Raw genomic sequence first — 20,749 nt, 5'->3', positions numbered from 1 at the left:
TGTTGTTCATCTATGGTTGTATTTACCTACTTTTAAAAACTTCTAAGTCCACATGATTTTCACTGTGTCCTGGTACATCAAATCAAGGAGATACATAAAGTCAAGGAGAGTGTACTTTCTTTTTCACATGACTCTTTATCTGGACGTCCTGGGGATATATTATACGTTTGCAGAAATGTACATACAGAGAAAAATAAAAATACACACACCTACAATATGGAGATAATCCGTATATTTCAAGGCTGTGCTAATGTTCATCAGGAATATGATGAATTTGAAGATTGCTCATATGTTGAGATGGTAAGGCTGAGGTTCAGGCCTGAACAGGCTTCTGAGACCCTGGAATCTTTCACTGTGGGTTAGGCATGTGGCTGAAACTACAGAAGGCGTGCTTGACTAGTTCTATAATTTTTTTAATTTTTTTTAATAATTTCTATATTTCTACATCTTATCTGTTGTGTGCCAACTGCCTCTTATGTAATGAAGTAAAAGCAAAGAGATGTATAAATATCTGCACTATGCTCAGGGTTCCTTCCTTCTTAGGAGGGACCCATCTTTCTTCAGACGGATAAAAGCATTAGCTTCTCAACACACAAGCTTGGACTCTCTCTTTTGTTTTACTGAGCCACACCTGTCAATCTGCATGACACTAACTTTACAGATGTGGGGGCTCTAATGGATGAAATGATGCCTAAAGCATCTGCAAGATTTGAAGCACCAGTTATGCCCATGGAAGCCATGAGCTCAAAGTAAGGGGAGTAAATACTTTCCACAACCCCTTTGGTGAAATCCCAATTGAAGTAGTCCTCACTTACTGACTTCAATGGGGACTGGCATCTGTGTCGCTAAGTGGCCCAATGAAGCATGATGTCACATGACAGTGCCAACCTATATCTGTTCCTTTAACTTTAATGGGTATGTATTTTAATGCCTCTAAACCGCCCGCAGTTATGTCATGGTAAGGTTGGTGGCCAATACATTTTATAAATAAATATACCTGAACAGTCAAAACATTCAATAGCTATCTTTTTAAAAAGAGCTGGGTTAAGCACAGTTGAACCTGATACATGGATCGGGGCACCAATAGGAAACATGGTGCTTGTTAGCTAGAAAGAACAACCCAGAAAAGACCAGAGCAGAGGTTCTCAACCTGTGGGTCACGACCCCTTTTGGGGTCAAATGACCGTTTCACAGGGGTAGCTGAGACCAGCGCAACTCTAAAGTTTAGACTCCACCTCGCGTTCCTTGAAATCCCCGTGCATGGGCTCTGGAGTCGCCGCGTAGACTGTTGCCACGGCTCCACACGGTAAAAAACATAGGTGCACGCGCACACCCCATACAATTAGCCTTGGAGACTTCGTAATGGTGGGAAAGTGTTCCTGCGAGGGAGGAAGGGGCTTAGGTGCTGCTCTGGGCTGTAATTATGCAGGGCTTGCGCGTGGCTATGCTTTCCACGCCACTGCCAGGTACTTTTAACTATATCTAAATCCACTACCAGACCTGTCATCAAGAGCCAAGCTCAGGAGCCCGAATTGGCCCCATTCACACAATGAAAACCTGCTTGCTAAAAGTACCCTAAACCATGCACAAAGGAAAAGAGCAAAAATAAAATGCAATGCAGGTAAACAATTTTAAAAAATTTTTAAATGATACAAGTGGAATTATAAAATGTAACAGAGAAAATGATATGAATGAAAATATAAAGTTGGGTTTCCTGAAATGCCACCCTGAGAACCCATCAGAAAGTAAATAAGCAAGGGCAACAATGGAAAGGAGGAAAGATGAGGAGGGAAAGGAAGAAAGTGTAAAAGCAGAGGAATTAAGGGAGGGGAATTAAGAGTAGGGGAGAGGGTAAGAGGGAGGAGAAGAGAGGAGGAGGGGAGGAAAAGGGGGAAGAAGGGAGGAAGGAGGAGGAGGGAAAGGAAGGAAGGGTAAAAGCAGAGGAAGCAAAGGAGGGCAAGTAAGAGTAGGAGAGAGGGTAAGAGGGAGGAGAAGAGAGGAGGGGAGGAAAGAGGGGAAGAAGGGAGGAAGGAGGAGGGAAAGGAAGAAAGGGTAAAAGCAGAGGAAGTAAGGGAGGGGAATTAAGAGTAGGAGAGAGGGTAAGAAGGAAGAGAAGAGAGGAGGAGGGGATGAAAGAGAGGGGAAGAAGAAGGGAGGAAGAAGGAGAGGAAAAGGAAGGAAGGGTAAAAGCAGAGGAATTAAGGGAGGGGAATTAAGAGTAGGAGAGAGGGTAAGAGGAAGGAGAAGAGAGGAGGAGGGGAGGAAAAGGGGGAAGAAGGGAGGAAGGAGGAGGAGGGAAAGGAAATAAGGGTAAAAGCAGAGGAAGTAAGGGAGGGAAAGTAAGAGTAGGAGAGAGGGTAAGAGGGAGGAAAGAGAGGGGAAGAAGAAGAAATTTTATAGTTGGGGGTCACCATAACATAAGGAACTGTATTAAAGGGTCGTGGCATTGGGAAGGTTGAGAACCACTGGACCAGAGGAACATCAGTCCGACCTTGTTGCCCAGAAAACATCAGGTCCGTAACAGAATAATTGAGTTGGGGGGATCTTGGAGGTCTTCTAGTCCATCCCCTGCATCAGGCAGGAGACCCAATTCCATCCTGATCAAATGGCTGTCCAACCTCCTCTTAAAGCCCTCCAGTGATGGGAGCACCCACAACCTCTGGAGGGAAGCCATTCCCAAAGAATCCACCTTCACTTGGAAGAGACTTTTCCAATCTTCCCACCAGGAGGAAAATTGCAGCCACCAGTTTCACAGCCTGCAGCACCAGTGGGCTTAAATTCGGGGAGGGAAGGAACCTGCAGCAGCAGCAGCTGAGATGCTTCAGCCCAGTTGCTTCTCTGCTTCCAGGACTCTCCTCCCACCCGCCCTCAATTCACCTTCCAGCTGCTGCTTCGACCACGGGAAGAGCACAAAAGCCGCTCTGCACACCAATCTCCACCCATGAGTGATCCGGAAGAGGAAGTTCAGTTGTCCCAACGGGGCTTTTTTCAAAAGGCAACCTAACTTTTTCTTCTACTCTACCCGTCGCCTTCCAACCTTTCTAGCAACACAGTACTCGATGGTTTTAACTCCTTTAAGCTCAACCACAGGCATTATCCGCTTTCTAGGCACAGGTGTTGCCTGTTTAAGCTCCATCTCCAGATAGAAGGCATTAAAAAAATATCTTTCTCCAGTTTCTACCTAAGGCGTTTGCAACATGTTTTAAACTATTAAATGCTATCAAGTAGTTTTTGATTTCTAGCAACCGACTTTGCAGCTGAGCCTAGTGAAATAGTAAAATGTGATGTTACTTAACCTTGTGGAGATTAGCTATGTGCCCAGCCATAAACGTTCATGAAGGTTTTACAGAATTACACAATCAGCTTTCTTAGGGGTGATTCTCAGTGGAGATCAAAACCTCTCTACATGCCAAAACTTTATGACTGTGAGGCTCCCAGGATTTTAGGGCCTGGCAGCAGCATCAGGCCAGACCCTCCAGGGGAAGGAGCTTCACTCCTGCTGGCCAGGGCTGCATCCAAGAGCATCAACCACCAAGCTTCATTCTTGGAGGAGGAAATTTTATATCTGCTAAATGCCAGGTGTAAATTCTGTAAATTTGCTAGCACTGAATCTCCCATTAGGTCACACAGAGAAACATATGCAGCAGGGCCTAGAAAATGGAGCCTAAGAAAGAGGGCCTGATTGCCTATATATGGTAGAAGAAATGTCCCCTTCCCCCAAAAAAGTGTAAAAAAAAGGGGCAAAAATAGAACAGCCCATCAAATCCCATGGCTAACTGATCACCAGACTAACCTTTTTAGAAAGATAACCTGCAATGCTATATTTAATGCAGATTTAATAAGGTATGGATGGTGAGGATAATGGCTTTTGGTTCTGGAATCTGTTGTATGGAGGAATCTGGAATAAAATAACCCCAAACTTTTATTGATTTCCTTTTCATTCAAGAACTCAAGATGGCATATAAAGCACTTCCTGGGCAGCCTGCTTTAATTTTTCAGGGTAAAGGTCCCCCAGACAGCCTACCTACCTACCGTGATATACCTTTTGCCTCTCAATGTTCCATAGCTCATATAAGCATGCATTATTATTAGAAATACATAAGCGGATTGAATGCAAGAATTGTGATTAACTTGATTAGCTTTATTTGTATTAGAATGTATGACACTCATGTGCCACACTGTTCACACATTGTTTTGATGTTTTGATTAATTTTTTAAAAAAAACTTGAAGAAAAAAAAGAGGTGGGGAGAGAGAGAGAGAGAGAGAGAGAGAGAGAGACTTGTTGATTGTAAGTTCCTTGGGGCTGAGAAGAATTGCAAAACTGAGTTTCCTGAAGTGGACCACTAGACTCCTAAACAACTGAAAAAACGATCTAATATAAAGAAAAGGCAACCAAAAGAGAAACATGTGTTGGAAGAAATGTCCTTCTGGGTTCGGCTCCAAGTGGGGAAAAAGACACTGGAGACATGGAGGCTGCTTGGAAAGATGGTTTTAATGGTGGACAGGACCACATGGCTTGAGCCCTGAACAGAAAAGTGATCACATGCTTCAATGTTGGTGGAGAAGAGAAGAGAAGGGAAGAGAAGGGAAGAGAAGGGGTGAAGAAGGGCTTGCAGGGATTTTTATAATCTGTTCTGCCCCACCTATCTGTTTCCTGTTCCTGTGTAAGAAATGTATTCTGATTGGTTGCCAGACTCACATGGGCCCATGCAGGGGCAACCCTCTAGGCTGTTTTGAATCCAGGTTTGATTGAGTTTAGATGCCATGTGGTCAGTTGAATAAAGGCTTATTATCCTGCCTTAATCCCATCACAGCTGAAGAGGAGAACTCTTTATTATGTAAAGTGGACTAGCTTGGCCTTCTTAATGGCCCATTGACAAAAGTGGGGATGGGCAGGAAGCTGTAGGAATTTAGTGTTTAAAATGTGTTTCTCCCTTTTTCACATCCAGGAAAATATAATATTCTGCCTTATCAATATTTCCTAGGATATTTCATTTTTCTGGGAGAGGGCTGGGTGATAACTTCCTACAATCCCTCCTTTTTTTTTTTCAAAAAAATGTGAGTGGAACGCACATGTTTTTGACAAAAGATAAAATTGGTCAGATCAGGGAAACTTAATTTTTCTGATGGAAAAGCATTGAAAGAGACAGCAGAAGGATCCCTTCAGTGGCTCCCAGAGAGCTTTCAACCATGAAGGTCTTAGCAACCAGGGCACAATTTCTGGAAAGAAATTTACAATATCCAATTTACCATGCCAATTATTTTCAGATGTTTGATATCACTTTCTGTGAGCTTCCAGACAGGTTACAAGCAGCCACAAATCCCAAAAATCCTTCACAGCCATGGTTCTGCCTTTTAAAGAAGTACAGGCTACCCATTTTCAGGGGATGGTTCTTTAATCTGCCCTAGCTCTTATTTTAGTGAGGCCAAATTGAGATTAGCTAGTGTACAATCCAGACTATTTAGTATTTTTAAAACTACACACAATGAGCCCTGGGATTCCTCCTCCTGAGACCACCAATGCAACATGTCCTGCTTTACTGGGCAACATCATTTATTTTTGAGTCACAGGGTTTGAGTTTTGAAGATCCTTTTTGCTACTCTTCAAGTGGGGGGATTGCCTGAGGGGAACTTCCCTTCCCCCATGGGATTAAAACGGAGATATCACTGTTTAGGCTTTTGTGCAAAGACAAAAATCAACCTAGGAAATGCTTTGTGGAGTTGGGTCAAGGAGATAGTTTCAATCTAGTTCTGAATGGAGCCTCTCTCTCTCCCTCTCTCTTTGTGTGTGTGTGTGTGTGTGTGTGTGTGTGTGTGTGGCTGCTTCTACAATACAGAAAATACAGACATTTTGGACAAAATTTCCCTCCCACCAGCCAGAAATCTAAGGTGTTCAGAACTTGCTGTGCTAGCCATTCTCAAATACAATTCTTACATGAATACATTAAACTGATTACAATATAAATGAGGCAAGGAAGAAAGCATAATAAATTTCTGTGAATGAAACAGAGAAAGAAAACTTATCAAATTCCACCCTCCCCATAATCTTTTCAGCTGTCTTCTGGGAATTGAAAAGTCTTTTGGTCTTTACTTCTTCATCTCCTTCAGGGTTCTTTCATGTCTGCTAGGGTGGCATGCTTGGTTTGGTGGTAAGGCTGGTAAGAGTGGTCAGTCAGTCTTGGCAGTCTGTCCCAGGCTTGGCTAAGTTTTTTTCCTCATGTCAGGTTTTATCAGCACGCAATCACCAGCAGCAAATTGAGAGTTATGGTTTGAGCTAGCAGTCCTTTGTTTCTGAGGTAAAAAAAAAAGAGGCCAAGAATACAGTTCTTTACAGACATATCTTTAGTCTTATGTGCAAGTGTGGAAATCCAAACATTATTTCAGGAGGCAGACGATGTAAATTTCATGGAACATGACATTCCCACTGCCTGTATGATTGAAACACTTTTGCAGTAAGATGAGTAAATTTCCAAGACGGACAACAACTTGTGTTGCAAACAAACAAACAAACAAAATCTCATAGGGTAGAGCACCTTGACTCATAAGCGTTTAAAAATGCACTCAGGTGTAAAAGAGGGAGGTAAGAACAGCTTTAAAAAAAATTGCAATTAAAAAAAAATGTACTTTGAGTCAACACTCCAAAATGTCAAATTTCATTCAGATGGAAGCAAATTCTCATTAAGTATGTTAAAACATTTACAAATGTAAGCAAAATATCTCAGAATCATTCCTTTTTATAGGTTTAATTAAGCATTTTAAACCTCAAAAATTTCAAGAAAAAAAATCAAAATTGTATTTAGAGCAAAGAAATGTAACTGCATAATTTTATATGCAGATAAAAGATCACAATAGTGAAAGGTAAGCGGGAGCAGATCACCCATTTACTCCAAATTTCTCAGAAGAGAGGGGGGGGGAAAGTGGTTAAAGTGAGGAGAAAAAATTTCAGCCTTTAATGACCCAAAAGGAAGGAGGGAAAGAAGGAGGGGGGGAATGCCCAGAGGCATTCACAGGTATCACTGGGGCGTTTCATACACACACTCATGGTAAAAATGAGCAGACACTCATTCTCCCCGCCTTTCCTACGTCCCTCCAAAGAATGACCCAGAAGCAAGATTGGGGGGGGGGGGGGTAGATAGCTTGCAGGCAGAGTTTGAAAAATAAAAGCATCAGTTACTCAGCAGATAAACAGATATTATGGGGATATCACAGATGAGAAATGGGGTATGGATTCACATGCTCCAGGAAAGAAATGAACAGGTAAAATCATTTAGTCACACAATAAATGCAAGGATGAAACTTTTCTTGCAAACATTTCCTGGGTTGTTACTTTAAGGTATAGGCAAGGAAGGAAGGAAATATATATATATATATCTTTACTCTGTTTCTGCTGGCCAAAACAGACACAAAGTGAAGACCCTTCCCAGTTTCAGTTAGTTTTCTAGGCCCAACAAACTGAACGAAGGCCATTTCTGCCAGTTTACTCCTTTCTTTCTTTGAACACTTTAAAATTCTTGTCTTTTGGATTGGAGACATCTTAGTTACAATTACCTTGAGGGTGCACAAAGACTTAGACATACACACACACAGACAAAGAGAGAAAAACAAAATCATTCCCACCATGAATTTCAGTTAAATTGGGGAAGGCACAAATCTTAAGAAACAAAAACCACGTGGTTACATAGAAGACAGAGAAAGAGACAGACAAGAGAAAAAAAAAAGAAATCCCACCATTTCCTTTTAAGTACCTTTTCAGCCAAATTAGTTTTTCCTGTATCATCTTTCAGCAAAGCCCATTTTCTACAATCTGCTCTTTTTTTTCTTCATTCCGGCCAGGACGGGCATTTGCTTTTCGTCCCAGGCCCCCAACAACTCCCCTAGGGGGGTTTCCATGGCTACCCTCGAGCTACCGCTTCCCATGATCCCGTTTAGATGTGGGTTCACTTCGTCCTAGCCGGGTTTGCCACTTCGTATTTCCCCACTTTACTTTCGCGTCCTTAGAGGACCTTTCGCGCCCTTTTGAAGGGACTTTCTCTGTTTGCCCTTCGGAGGGTCTTATTGGTGCCCTTCGGAGGGACTTTTCTGGGGGTGCCCTTCGGAGGGACTTTTGACGCGTTCCTCACCGCGGGAACCTTCTCTCGATTCGCGCCCTTTCACGCAGGGACTTTTCTTACAGTTTCAAGTCTTGGGGAAAGAGACCCGGAGGACCAGCCGCACAGTGACCCAGGAGGGGTGCTGTCGGAGCGGGTATGCGTACCTCCCTTTTTCTCACTAACTTTCTTATGGGCTTTAGCTTTTTTCTCTCACAGGACAAAAACAGCAGCAACAACAAAAAATAAAAAATCCATTCACTTTTCCATCCATTTTCACACACACTAGTCACACACAGGCAGGCATACACACATTTCCCATGCTTTAAAATTAAATTTTAGAGAATTAAAATTTAGAGGTACTCACCTTCTTTCCAGGCAGCCTTTGAGCTCAAACTCAAAACCCCTTTAAAGCCTAGATCCAAATGGCTAAGGCCAAGATAAAGTCCACCCACAGACTCAATGGGGTCTGTGCCGGCACGGGAGGCTTACCTGGGCCATATCCATTTGTTAGGCTAGCTTGGAGTCCCATCTGTGGGTCGCCAATTGTTGGGAGAAATGTCCTTCTGGGTTCGGCTCCAAGTGGGGAAAAAGACACTGGAGACATGGAAGCTGCTTGGAAAGATGGTTTTAATGGTGGACAGGACCACATGGCCTGAGCCCTGAACAGCAAAGGTGATCACATGCTTCAATGTTGGTGGAGAAGGGAAGAGAAGGGAAGAGAAGGACTGAAGAAGGGCTTGCAGGGATTTTTATAATCTGTTCTGCCCCACCTATCTGTTTCCTGTTCCTGTGTAAGAAATGTATTCTGATTGGTTGCCAGACTCACATGGGCCCATGCAGGGGCAACCCTCTAGGCTGTTTTGAATTCAGGTTTGATTGAGTTCAGATGCCATGTGGTCAGTTGAGTAAAGGCTTATTATCCTGCCTTAATCCCATCACAGCTGAAGAGGAGAACTCTTTATTATGTAAAGTGGACTAGCTTGGCCTTCTTAATGGCCCATTGACAAAAGTGGGGATGGGCAGGAAGCTGTAGGAATTTAGTGTTTAAAATGTGTTTCTCCCTTTTTCACATCCAGGAAAATATAATATTCTGCCTTTTCAATATTTCCTAGGATATTTCATTTTTCTGGGAGAGGGCTAGGTGATAACTTCCTACACATGCAAACAAAAGCGAATAAAACACCCCCAGGAGCAAAACAAATTAAAGTTTAATTTCTGTCCATTGTTCAATGGCCTGTTAAATTGGCTATGGCCACCTAGCCATGACCTAGCCATGCCCATCCAGTCACATGACCACCTAGCCATGACGCCTCAGCCGGTCTGCCCCCCCCCAACAGTCTGAAGGACCGTGAAGTGGCCCCATTTAAAAAGTTTGAGGATCCCTGGGTTAAGGTCATGTTCTGTTCTTAATCCCATCACCTGGAGGTGAAGGTATTTTGTTGTGGATAGCCTGGCCCAGGATTTTTTAATGAGCATCTGCTGTAGGCTATTAGGAAAGAGGGGGGGGGGCTGCTTTCTGCCTCTAAGAATGTGTTTCTCCATTTCTTCTTTGGAGAATTATAATATTCTACCTCTTTTTAATAGTCCCCAAAATATTTCATTCTTGGGTGGGGTGGGGCTTCCCACAATTTCCCCCTTTTGGGCTATATATATATTTACATATATTGCCCAACCTACACACTATTAGAATGATCTCTGTACTTTCTATATACCTGGAACATCACGAGGGATGCTTGCCTGGCATCCTTACTTGGGGTCTATTGAAATGGGAGGTGATTTTGCAGGCCATTGGGACAAGGGGAAGTATACTGGTGGAGGCAGCAGAGGACTCTCATGATGATAATGGCAGTGGCCCCATGAAGGTCTAGCAGCCAGGGCAGAAGTTCTTTTAAGTAGAAAAGAAATGTATAGTGTGCAATTTTCTGTGTCAATACTTTTTAGATATCTGATGTCACTTTCTGTGAGCTTTCAGTCAGGTTTGAAGCAAGCACGTCTCAAAATTCTTTGCAGCCATGATTGTGCCTTAGTAGATAATCAAAGGCTGCCCATTTCCAAGGATTGCTTCCTAAGTTGCCTTAGTTTATTGCATCCAGGATTTGTTAGGCCAAATTTAGATTAGCCAGTGTGCAAGTCAGGCTATGAATATTTTGGAAGTTGTGAACAATGAGCTCTGGGACTCCTATTAATGCAGTGATAACCAGTGCAACATATTCTGCTTTACTGGGCAACATCATTTGTGAGTCCAGTGGTGGGTTTCAAAAATGTTCACTACCAGTTTGGTGGGAGTGGGGGAGGGGGCATGTGACTGAGTCCAATTTGATGGCACTCATGCCCACTCAGTCATATAAACCCACCACCACCACCAAGCCAAGGCCCACAGGAAAAGGTAGAAAAATTGCCTTTACTGCGCTCATTTCCCTTCCTGCTCATCGCGGCTTGCTCCCTCGCCACTTTCAGCTAAGCAGGGCAGGCGGGGCCTGGGCTGCAACCAGCAGGGAGGGGGTGGTAATGCTCCGTCCTGCCGGGGCGGCGGCGGCAAAAAGTAAGGGAAGCGAATGCCAGCCAGCATCTCTGCCTTCTTCCTCCGAGCGCCGCTTCTTTGCCAGCCTCTCAGCTGATCGGTCGCAGCCAGATCCCCGTTACACACACGTATACTTTGCTGCCGCGTGAGGCGAGTGCTGCCAGGGAGAGATCAGGGGGAGGCAAGGGGGGGGAAAGGCATCCCTAGCAGAAGTTTGTGTTCTTCTCCCCCTCCTGCTGATTTCTCCCTGGCAGCGCTAGTCTCGCGCCGGGGCAAGCAAGGCGGCTCTCAAAGAGAACGAAACGGGCGCAGGGCTCTTCCAACAGCTGAGGAAGGAAGAGGAGCTGGGCTTCAGGAAAGCCCCCCTGGAAAGGACAATAAACAGTCCCAAAGAATCTGTTTCTGCTTCCAGAGGACATCTAGAAGGGCGGGGGAGGCCATTTTTTCCTTCCCCAGGCTTCAGGAAAGCCTCCGGAGCATGGGGGAGGGGGTGCATGCTGTGTGTGTGTGCGTGTGTGTATGTGTGACGTGCGCATGCGCAGTTGGGTGGGGAATTGAGTGGGCATGCAGGGGGTGCAGTAGCGAGCGTGCACGCAATTCTGGCACGCCGTAGAAAAAAGGTTCGCCATCACTGGCATAGGGTGTTTTGGAGGTTGGGGGAGGCCTAGAGATAACTATGGCAGGCCGACCTAGCCCTGTGCTAGGCCTCCAAGGAGTTTTTCCCAGCTCTGAGTAGACAGTGTTCTGCTTAGTGACTCACACATTTGATTAATGGCTGCATCAGGGAGAGCAGGGGGATTCGGGTAGTAAAGGAAAGCAATTTCATTTAACAGCCATTGGAGCATGCAACCATAATTCAAGGACCATCATAGTTATATCTTGACTACTACTTTTAGGCTGGCTGCAGAATTCTGGGGGCTCAAAATCAGGTGAAAATCACTTCCGGTTCCTGCTGGTGACGGATGTGCTGTCCGCCGCTCGTCTCCTCGGTTGGCTCCGTAAGGAGCACAGGGGGCCTTGGATGGGTCTCCTGCTGAAGGGCGGCTCATTGAAACTCCTGGAAGCGGCGGCAGCTGGCGGGGGTGTTTTCAGCCTCACCTAGGAGCCGGGGAGCGGAGGGGGGGTTGGGACAGCTTCGGGCTGTCCGCCCTTTTGCCGAATGGGCTCCGGGAGGAAGGAGTTTATCCAAGGAAGAGCGGCTGAATGCTAGTGGTGGTGGGGCCATCCTGATGTTCTTAATCGTCATTAAAGGATAAGCAGCAGACTACTGTAAGTTCGTGTTCAACTTATTTGAAACTGAAGATTAGAGGGGGGTGTTTTTTTCTCTTTACCCCCCCATTGGATTAAGCGGCATTTGAACTATCTCTCTCTATACTGGAATAGAGAGAGAACAAAGGCTGACTCATCACTTGAACTATGTGAGAAAGATCACTATCACAATTGCAAGAGATGATTGCTGAGCTGTCTTTTTAAAAAAAACTTTATGGAGATCTCTGTTCTTCTCCCTGTGAAAGGAGGAGCTAAGATGGCTCTGTTCCGTCTTTGTTTTTGCACTTACAAATGAAGTCTGCCTTTTGAAACTACCTTCGGAAAAAAAAAACCTCTGGTATTGTTTTATTACCCTCTCTGAGGGAGACTGGGACCTCTCTTGTTGTGTGGTCTACCTGGACTTTGATTATTTGACCTTCCCTTTTCTGGTGTGCCTCTGTGTCTTGGAACGTTGAAGGAGAATTAACTCTTGGCTTTTGGATTTGCCTGCCTCCTTGGACCGGCACAGCTGCGCAATCCGCTGACGCCATTTTCTTTGTAAAAGACTTATATACATCTCTGAACTTAGACAAATGGGGCCTAAGAAACCACCAATGGGCAAGTCATTTTCGGCTCCTGTGTCTGCCACCTCCAGTCCAAGCATGCAGCAAACGAAAATTACTTCATTGTTACAACAAGAAGGGTCTGGAGAGAGCCCAAAAGAGCTATCTGTTACCCAAATCTTTCAAGAAATTATGAGAGGTCAAAATGAGTTGAAAAAAGAGGTGACAGATCTTAAAGATGAACTCACAGGTGTTCAACATCATATTTCAGAAAATAAACAGAGAATTATGGTGTTGGAGGAGGGGACGGCTGGGCTGGGGGAGGAGGTTAAGGCAGTCTGGAAGGGAAATGTAGAATTGGAAAACTTCATGGCAAAAATAGAATTTGAAAGAATGTCCTTTTTTCTCAGATTCCAGAACCTACCAAAGACAGAAAATGAAGACCTTAAGGATATTATGAGTACAATTTTAGCAGAATCTATTAAGAGAGACAAAGAACAGTTGTGGTGGGATATGGATCTGGTTTACAGGATTAATTCAGCATATGCTAGAAGTCATAATGTTCCAAGGGAGGTACATGTTAAATTTCTCAGAAGGACCACAAGGGATGAGGTGCTTGGGGCCCAAAGAGAGGGACCACTAAAATATAAAGATGAAGAAATCACCATTCTTAAGCAAATTCCGAAAAAGATAAGAGAAAGGAGGAAGTATTCCTCCTTATCAAAGAAATTATACAATAAAGGAGTTTGGTTTATATGGTTATTGCCAGAGGGAATGTTGATCTTTTGGGAGGGAAATAGGATTAGAATTAATACAGTGCAGGAGGCTGAAGCCTTCATTAAAAAACATTTCTCTCTCCTAGAGGATGAACACAGGGAAGGTAGTGAAAAGGGTAGCAAGGTACAACATATGAAGGAAGTGGGAGCTGTGGCTCCACCTGGGGACAGGGAGGAAGGAGCAATATTGAAAAGGCTCAGGTCACAAAAATAAAAGTATTTGAAATATTTATAATTGTTAATATACTAGAAAGTGACAAAGGAAAAATGATTGAACACATGGTTGATACAATGTAGAACAAGATTCTGTTTTTTGCTTATCTTTTATACATTGTTTTTAATATTGTAAAAATTGTGAGATTTGGAGGGATTCTACCACTAGCGTGGCAGCTGCCAAAATTTTCTATGTACCCCTTTACCTTTTCCCATAAATGTTTCAAAACCAATAAAATTCTTTTAAAAATATCGGGTGAAACAAAGATAGAAGACTGAAACTCCAAATGTGGGAATTCCATAATCAACATACAAAAACCACCAAAAATTCCTTTTTTAGGAATTCCACTACTTCTGGAAAAAGAAATATCCAGAAACTCTGCTGATAACCAGAAACTAGTAGATAGCCATTTTCCATATCACTCCACATTCAAATTTAATTCTGAGAAATGTTTGAGCAAAATGAATCAGGCCAAAATTCAAACAATCAATTTGTCACCTACACTTTCAATAAGAGATCACAAATGAAATTCAAGCATTCTCTAAACTCATCTACTTTTCCTCATAGGGATTACCTTGTGTGCAATAAGGGATGATTAATGAGTGGACATTTCTAAGATTTCTCCATGGTGTGAGTCCTCTGGTGTATCATTAGATGGGAATTATGATTGAAACATTTCCTACAGATGGGCATTCAAAGGATTTCTCTTTTATGTGAGTCCTGTGGTGTCTCACCAGGCTGGAATTCTTAATGAAACTTTTCCCACAGTCAGGACATTCAAAGGGTTTCTATCCTATGTGAGTACTCTGGTGTGTCATCAGGCTGGAATTATCACTAAAACTTTTCCCACAAATAGGACATTCAAAGGGTTTGGTGTGAGTCCTCTGGTGTCTCACCATATTGGAATTATGACTAAAACTTTTCCCACAAATAGGACATTCAAAGGGTTTCTCTCCTGGTGCTTCACCAGGCTGGAATTCAGACTAAAACTCTTCTCACAATCAGGGCATTCAAAGGGTTTCTCTCCTGTGTGAGTCCTCTGGTGTATCATAAGGAGGAAATTCTGAAGGTAACATTTCCCACAGTCAAGACATTCAAAGGGCTTCTCTCCTGTATGAGTGCTCTGGTGGGTCACCTAATTGGAATTATTGCTAAAGCTTTTCCCACAGATAGGACATTCAAAGGGTTTCTCGCCTGTGTGAGTCCTCTGGTGAGTCACCAGGTTGGAATTCTGACTGTAACGTTTCCCACAGTCACGACATTCAAAGGGCTTCTCTCCTGTGTGAGTCCTCTGATGTGTCACCAGGCTGGAATTATCACTAAAGCTTTTCCCACAGATAGAACATTCAAAGGGTTTCTCGTGTGAGTCCTGTGGTGGGTCACCAAGTGGGAATTCTGAGTGTAACGTTTACCACAGTCAGGACATTCAAATGGTTTCTCTCCTGTGTGAGTCCTCTGGTGTTTGACCAGGTTGGAATTCTGAGTGTAACGTTTCCCACAGTCAGGACATTCAAAGGGTTTCTCTCCTGTGTGAGTCCTCTGGTGTATGACCAGGTTGGAAATCTGACTGTAACATTTCCCACAGTCACGACATTCAAAGGGTTTCTCTCCTGTGTGAGTCCTCTGGTGTATGACCAGGTGGGAATTCTGACTGTAACGTTTCCCACAGTCAGGACATTCAAAGGGTTTCTCTCCGGTGTGAGTCCTCTGGTGGGTCACCAAATTGGAATTATTTCTAAAGCTTTTCCCACAGTAAGGACATTCAAAGGGTTTCTCTCCTGTGTGAGTCCTCTGGTGTGTGACCAAGTGGGAATTCTGACTGTAACGTTTCCCACAGTCAGGACATTCAAAGGGTTTCTCTCCGGTGTGAGTCCTCTGGTGGATCACCAAATTGGAATTATTTCTAAAGTTTTTCCCACAGTAAAGACATTCAAAGGGTTTCTCTCCTGTGTGAGTCCTCTGGTGGGTCACCAGGTTGGAATTCTGACTGTAATGTCTCCCACAGTCAGGACATTCAAAGGGTTTCTCTCCTGTGTGAGTCCTCAGGTGGATCACCAAATCGGAATTATTTCTAAAGCTTTTCCCACAGTAAGGACATTCAAAGGGTTTCTCTCCTCTGTGTGTGATCTTGTGTCTCAGGAGTTGGGAATTTCTAATGAAACATTTCCCACAATCTCTACACTTATAAGGTTTCTCCATGGAGTGAAACCTCTGATGTATTATCAGGTGGGAATTACCATTGAAACGTCTCTCATAGTCAAGACATTGAATGGGTTTTTCTCATTTATGATTCCTCTGGTGTTTCACAAATTTGAATCATAACTGAAAGTTTTCCAACAATCAGGAGATTCCAAGCACTTCTCTCCTATGTGAGTCTTCTGGTGCATCACCAGGCTGGAATTGTGACGTTCCCACAATCAGGACATTCAAAGGGTTTCACTTTTGTGGGAGTCCTCAGGTGCTTCACCAGGATGGAATTCTCAATGAAACGTTTCCCACAGAAATGATGTTCAAATGGTTTTATTCTTGTGTGTGCATCCTTCAGTGTCTCAAGACCTGGGAATTTCTAATGAAACTTTCACACAATCTGCACAGTCATATGTTTTCTCCCTCCTGTGAGTTATCTCATGTAACACCATGTTGCCATGCTCACTATAGCATTTACCACACTTTTGTGGCTTCCCACTTGTGTAGAGATGCTTACATGAACCACAAGGGAGCTGTTGTGACCATAGTTTTTGCCACATCCAGGTAATTTGTATGGATTTTCTCCTTTCTGGCTCCTCTTGTGTATAATCAGTTGTGATTTGCAATCTATGCTTTTTCCACAATATGCAAATCTATGGAGCTTTTCCACAGCTGATATTCTTGAGGTCAAAAAGATGGACGATGCCTTGTTTAGTGGTGCTTTCATTCAAGCCGTCTTCTTCTTCACAGGGAGAGGCCTGCATTCCTGTCTGCTCTATGTGGCTTTACTATTGATCTTTTCCTCCCAACAGACTTCCAGATATTTATTCCTTCTTTTGCTGAATGATAAAAAATATCCCTTCACTTATCATGTAATTTATCCTTGAGTTCTGCATAATCTGCTTATTCTTTCTTGATTTTCTCTTTTTTGTCTAAACAGCTGCTGGAGGAGGAACAGATTTGTATGGTTTTCTGCAGGAAATGGAAAATATTTTGATTTCTGGCTTGATTTTCTTCTCTTTTCAACGTTGCTTGTTATTTACAGTTGTTCCAAGTGCTTTTATTGCCATCCTGTTTGTCTGTAAGATTCAAAGAAAAGGGGAACTTTTATTGTTTATAAAATGGCTAGAGATGATGTGAAAAAAGAAAAATAGTATATATTACAATGAAAAAACAAACATCCCCCAATACTAGAATAATCACTTACATTACTGGGAGAGAAACTCTATAGCAAGTAGGAGATTGAACAGATAGCCCAAATCTGCAAAGATGAAGTCAGGAAACCAAAGGCTAAGAATGAACAAAGACTTGGAAGAAAAGTTAAAGATAAAGAAAAACAAGTTTCTTTCAACATATATAACAAGAAAAATGTCAAGGAAACAGTCCACTAAAAATGGCAAGGAAATAAGAAAGAGTAGAGAGAAAGCAGAGCTGCTTAACTTATTCTTTGCATCAGTCTTCATTCAAAAAGAAACTATAGCCCAAGCAATCAAAAACATAGAAGACAGGGTAGACATAAAAATTAAAATAAGGAAGAAAATGGTAATTGATGTCTGACCTTGATGAATATAAATCACCAGGACCTGATGGATTACATCCCAGGGTTCTGAAGGAGCTGGCAGATGTTATCTCAGAACCATTGGACCATATCTTTAAAAAATCCCAGAGCACCAGAAAATACCAGAGGATTGGAAAAGAGCTAATGTGGTCACCATCTTGAAAAAGGGGGAAAAACAGACTCAAGAAACTACAGACTAATCAGCCTAACATCAATACCTGGGAAGATAATGGGAAAAAGTTAGGAAAAAACAGGTCTCCAAAGAAGAAGTCAGGAAAACTCATGCTAGAATAAACTAAGACATGCAAGGTATGTCAAAAATATTTTAAAAAGATAAAATACAAGAAAAAAGTGTTAGGCAGAATTGGCCCAACTAATGGGAGACGATGGCAAGGAAGTGACAGTGACAATTAGAGACAAAGCAGAGCTGCTTAATTCATTCTTTGCATCTGTCTTCAGGCAAAAAGAAAAAGTAGCCCAAATTACAAAAGACAGAACTGTAAAAGATAGACTAGGCACACAAATTAAAATAGGGAAGAGAACACTTGTCCACACTAAGGTAAAGCTTCCCCTTGCACATACATGCTAGTCGTTCCCAAATCTAGGGGGCGGTGCACATCTCCGTTTCTAAGCTAAAGAGCCAGCACTCTCCGAACACCACTCTGTGCTCATGTGGCCGGCATGCTGAAGGTGCACGGATCACTTTTACCTTCCCACCAAAGGTGGTCCCTATTTTTCTACCTGCATTTTTACGTCCTTTCGAATTGCTAGGTTGGCAGAAGCTGGGGTAAGTAACGGGAGCTCACTCTGTTACGCGGTGCTACGGATTCGAACCGCCGACCTTTCCAATCAACAAGTTCAGCATCTTACCCGCTGAGCCACCATGTCCCCTTGTTCGCTCTACAAAAGTTTTAATCACCAGGACCATATTGATTACATCCCAGAATTCTGAGGCATCTGGCAGATATGATCTCAGAACCATTGAACCATATCTTTCAAAGGATCATGGAGCAATACCCAACATCCCAGAAGAAAGGGTCAAGATACAAGAGAATCTCAATAGCCATTCCCAAAGAATCCACCTTCACTTGAAACAGAGTTTTCCAATCTTCCCACCAGGAGGAAAATTGCAGCCACCAGTTTCACAGCCTGCAGCACCAGTGGGCTTAAATTCGGGGAGGGAAGGAACCTGCAGCAGCAGCAGCTGAGAGGCTTCAGCCCAGGTGCTTCTCTGCTTCCAGGACTCTCCTCCCACCTGCCCTCAACTCACCTTCCAGCTGCTGCTTCAACCATGGGAAGAGCGCAAAAGCCGCTCTGCACACCTCCTTCCTCCCATGAGATATCCGGAAAAGGAAGTTCCTCTGTGCTTCTCTCCTCCCATCTTTTCTAGCAATTCAGTGCTCGATGGTTTTAACTCCTTAAGCGCAACCACAGAGTCCGCCTACTGCAGCGTCAGCTTTCTAGGCACGGATGTTGTCCACTTGACTTCCATCTCCCGATAGGAACCGCTTGTCGCGTCTCTACTTAAGGCGTCTGCAAGATGTTTTCACTAGTTAAATGCTATCAAGTCGCTTTTGACTTCTAGCAACCGAGCTTTGCAAGTGAGCCAAGTGAAATAGTGAAATGTGATGTTACTTAACCTTGCGATGATTAGCTATGTGCCCAGCCCTAAACGTTAATGGCATTTGTTTACACAATTACAGACTAAGCTTTCTTGGGGGTGTCTCTCAGTGGAGATCAAAGCCTCTCTACACCCCAAATCTTGCGGTGTAAATTATTTGGGGTAAATTATTTAATGTGGCTCCCAGGAATTTAGGACTTGGCAACACCATCAGGTGAGAAGCTCCAAGTGAGCCAGCTTCACTCCTGCTGGCCAGGGCTGCATCCAAGAGCACTCCGCATGCCATGGTCATTCCTCAAGGAGGAAATTTTATATCTGCTAAATGCCACGTGCTTTTGTAAATTGGTCTGCAGGGAAGTATCCATTAGTTCACAGAGAATGCAGCAAGGCCTAGAAAATGGGGTCTAAGGAAGAGGGTGTGATCATCGACTGTATATTTGGTAGAAATGTTTCCAAAAAGGATTTGTAAAAAAAACAAACAGGCAAAGTAGAATAGCCCATCAAACCACATGGCTAACTGATCACCAGGCTAATCTTTTAAGGAGGACTCCTTAAAATGCCACTTTTAATGCAGATTTAGTATGGTATTGGGGGGGGGGGGGAGGTTGATGGTGTTGGTGTTGGCAGAAGTATTCCAGTATTTGAGGAGCTGCCACAAAGAGGTGGGGGGGTCAACTTATACCATTGATGTATGGTATAATATTACTCTTAAATTTTTGACTTGGGTAAATACACATTGTATGCACGCAAATGAGCACAGAAATACACACCTGTGGATATATGTAGACAATCTATGTTTTTCTTGGTGTGCAAAACCACCACCGTCACATGATCACTTAGCCACACCCACCCACCCAGTCCAGCCCCTCCCCCCAAAACAATCTGAGGGACTGTGAATTGGCCTCATTTAAAAGTTTGAGGACCTCTGATCTCTGCTATGTAGGAAGCCAAAGGACCCCACTTGCTCCCGGCTTCTCCTCCGACCTGCCCTCCACTTACCGCCTTGACCCTTGAAATGGCACAAGAGGCTCCACCAAAACCATCAGCCTCCTGTGGCTGAGTCAGAAGAGGAAGTTCCTCTGCCCTTCGCCCCTTCCTCTCTCTACATCCACTCTAGCTCTATCGTTTCAACATGTTCAATCTCAGCCTCTCCCCCTTCCCTAGAACAGCTCAGTCACCGTTGTATGAGTGTCCGGACTGTGGGAAAGATCTCAGTACTATTTCTAACATTTTAAATCATGTGCGTATACACACAGGGGAGAAACCATTTAAGTGCCCTTAGTGTGAATGGTGCTTCAGGCAACATTCCACCCTTTTTTTTGGTCAAGTTTTTAATTTTATTTTACATATACACCTCAATGCGTGAACAGTGTGGCACTGGGTATCAATGGTGGGATTTAGTCAGTTCAGCCCGGTTCAGGCAAACTGGTTGTTAAATTGCTGGTTGGCCCCACTCCGCCCCTTCCTGCCCTGCCCTGCCCTGCCCTGCTACTACCTATGGTCTCGCACATCTTGGCTGGTGCCTTAGAGTCACACCACGGCATAGCTGCAGCTGCTCTGCCTCGATCACATGGCCATGCACTCAGCCTGCTTGCCTGCCTTTGCCATGGCCTAAGATGCAGCAGCCTCCCGAATGCCCACCTCGGGCTTGGAATGCTCCCAAACACCCGCCTCAGGCTGCTCTTGACCACTCCAGCAGCAGACCAGGTAAGCACAACGGGGTGCCCCCTCGGAGAAGTGGGACTGGGAAGGGTGATTGACCAACGCCCACTTGGCCAACAGCCACAGCTTACCCCCATCTAATCACCTCACCCTGAGGCCGGCCCTGTAGGGCTGCGCCCACCTCCCACCCAGGCGGCAGCATCCTACCTCCATCAGATTGGCTCTCTCTGCAGCCGGCTGTATCCAGGCCTGCCTTCATCCCAAGTGGCAATCCTAGCACCAGTCCAGCAGCCACCACCGCTTTGTGA

At 43.9% G+C, this 20,749-nt stretch overlaps 1 protein-coding gene across 1 annotated transcript in view; it reads right to left on the bottom strand.

Moving 5' to 3' along the window:
* LOC309384259 (uncharacterized protein) overlaps nt 1-20,749 on the bottom strand; it is an 87,444-nt gene that overhangs the window by 48,249 nt on the left and 18,446 nt on the right. The window lies entirely within an intron of this gene.

Source organism: Natrix helvetica (assembly GCF_964273705.1).
Source record: "Natrix helvetica genome assembly, chromosome: 1".
In the NCBI taxonomy this organism is placed as follows: domain Eukaryota; kingdom Metazoa; phylum Chordata; class Lepidosauria; order Squamata; family Natricidae; genus Natrix; species Natrix helvetica.
This window is presented reverse-complemented; position numbering and strand designations above follow the sequence as displayed.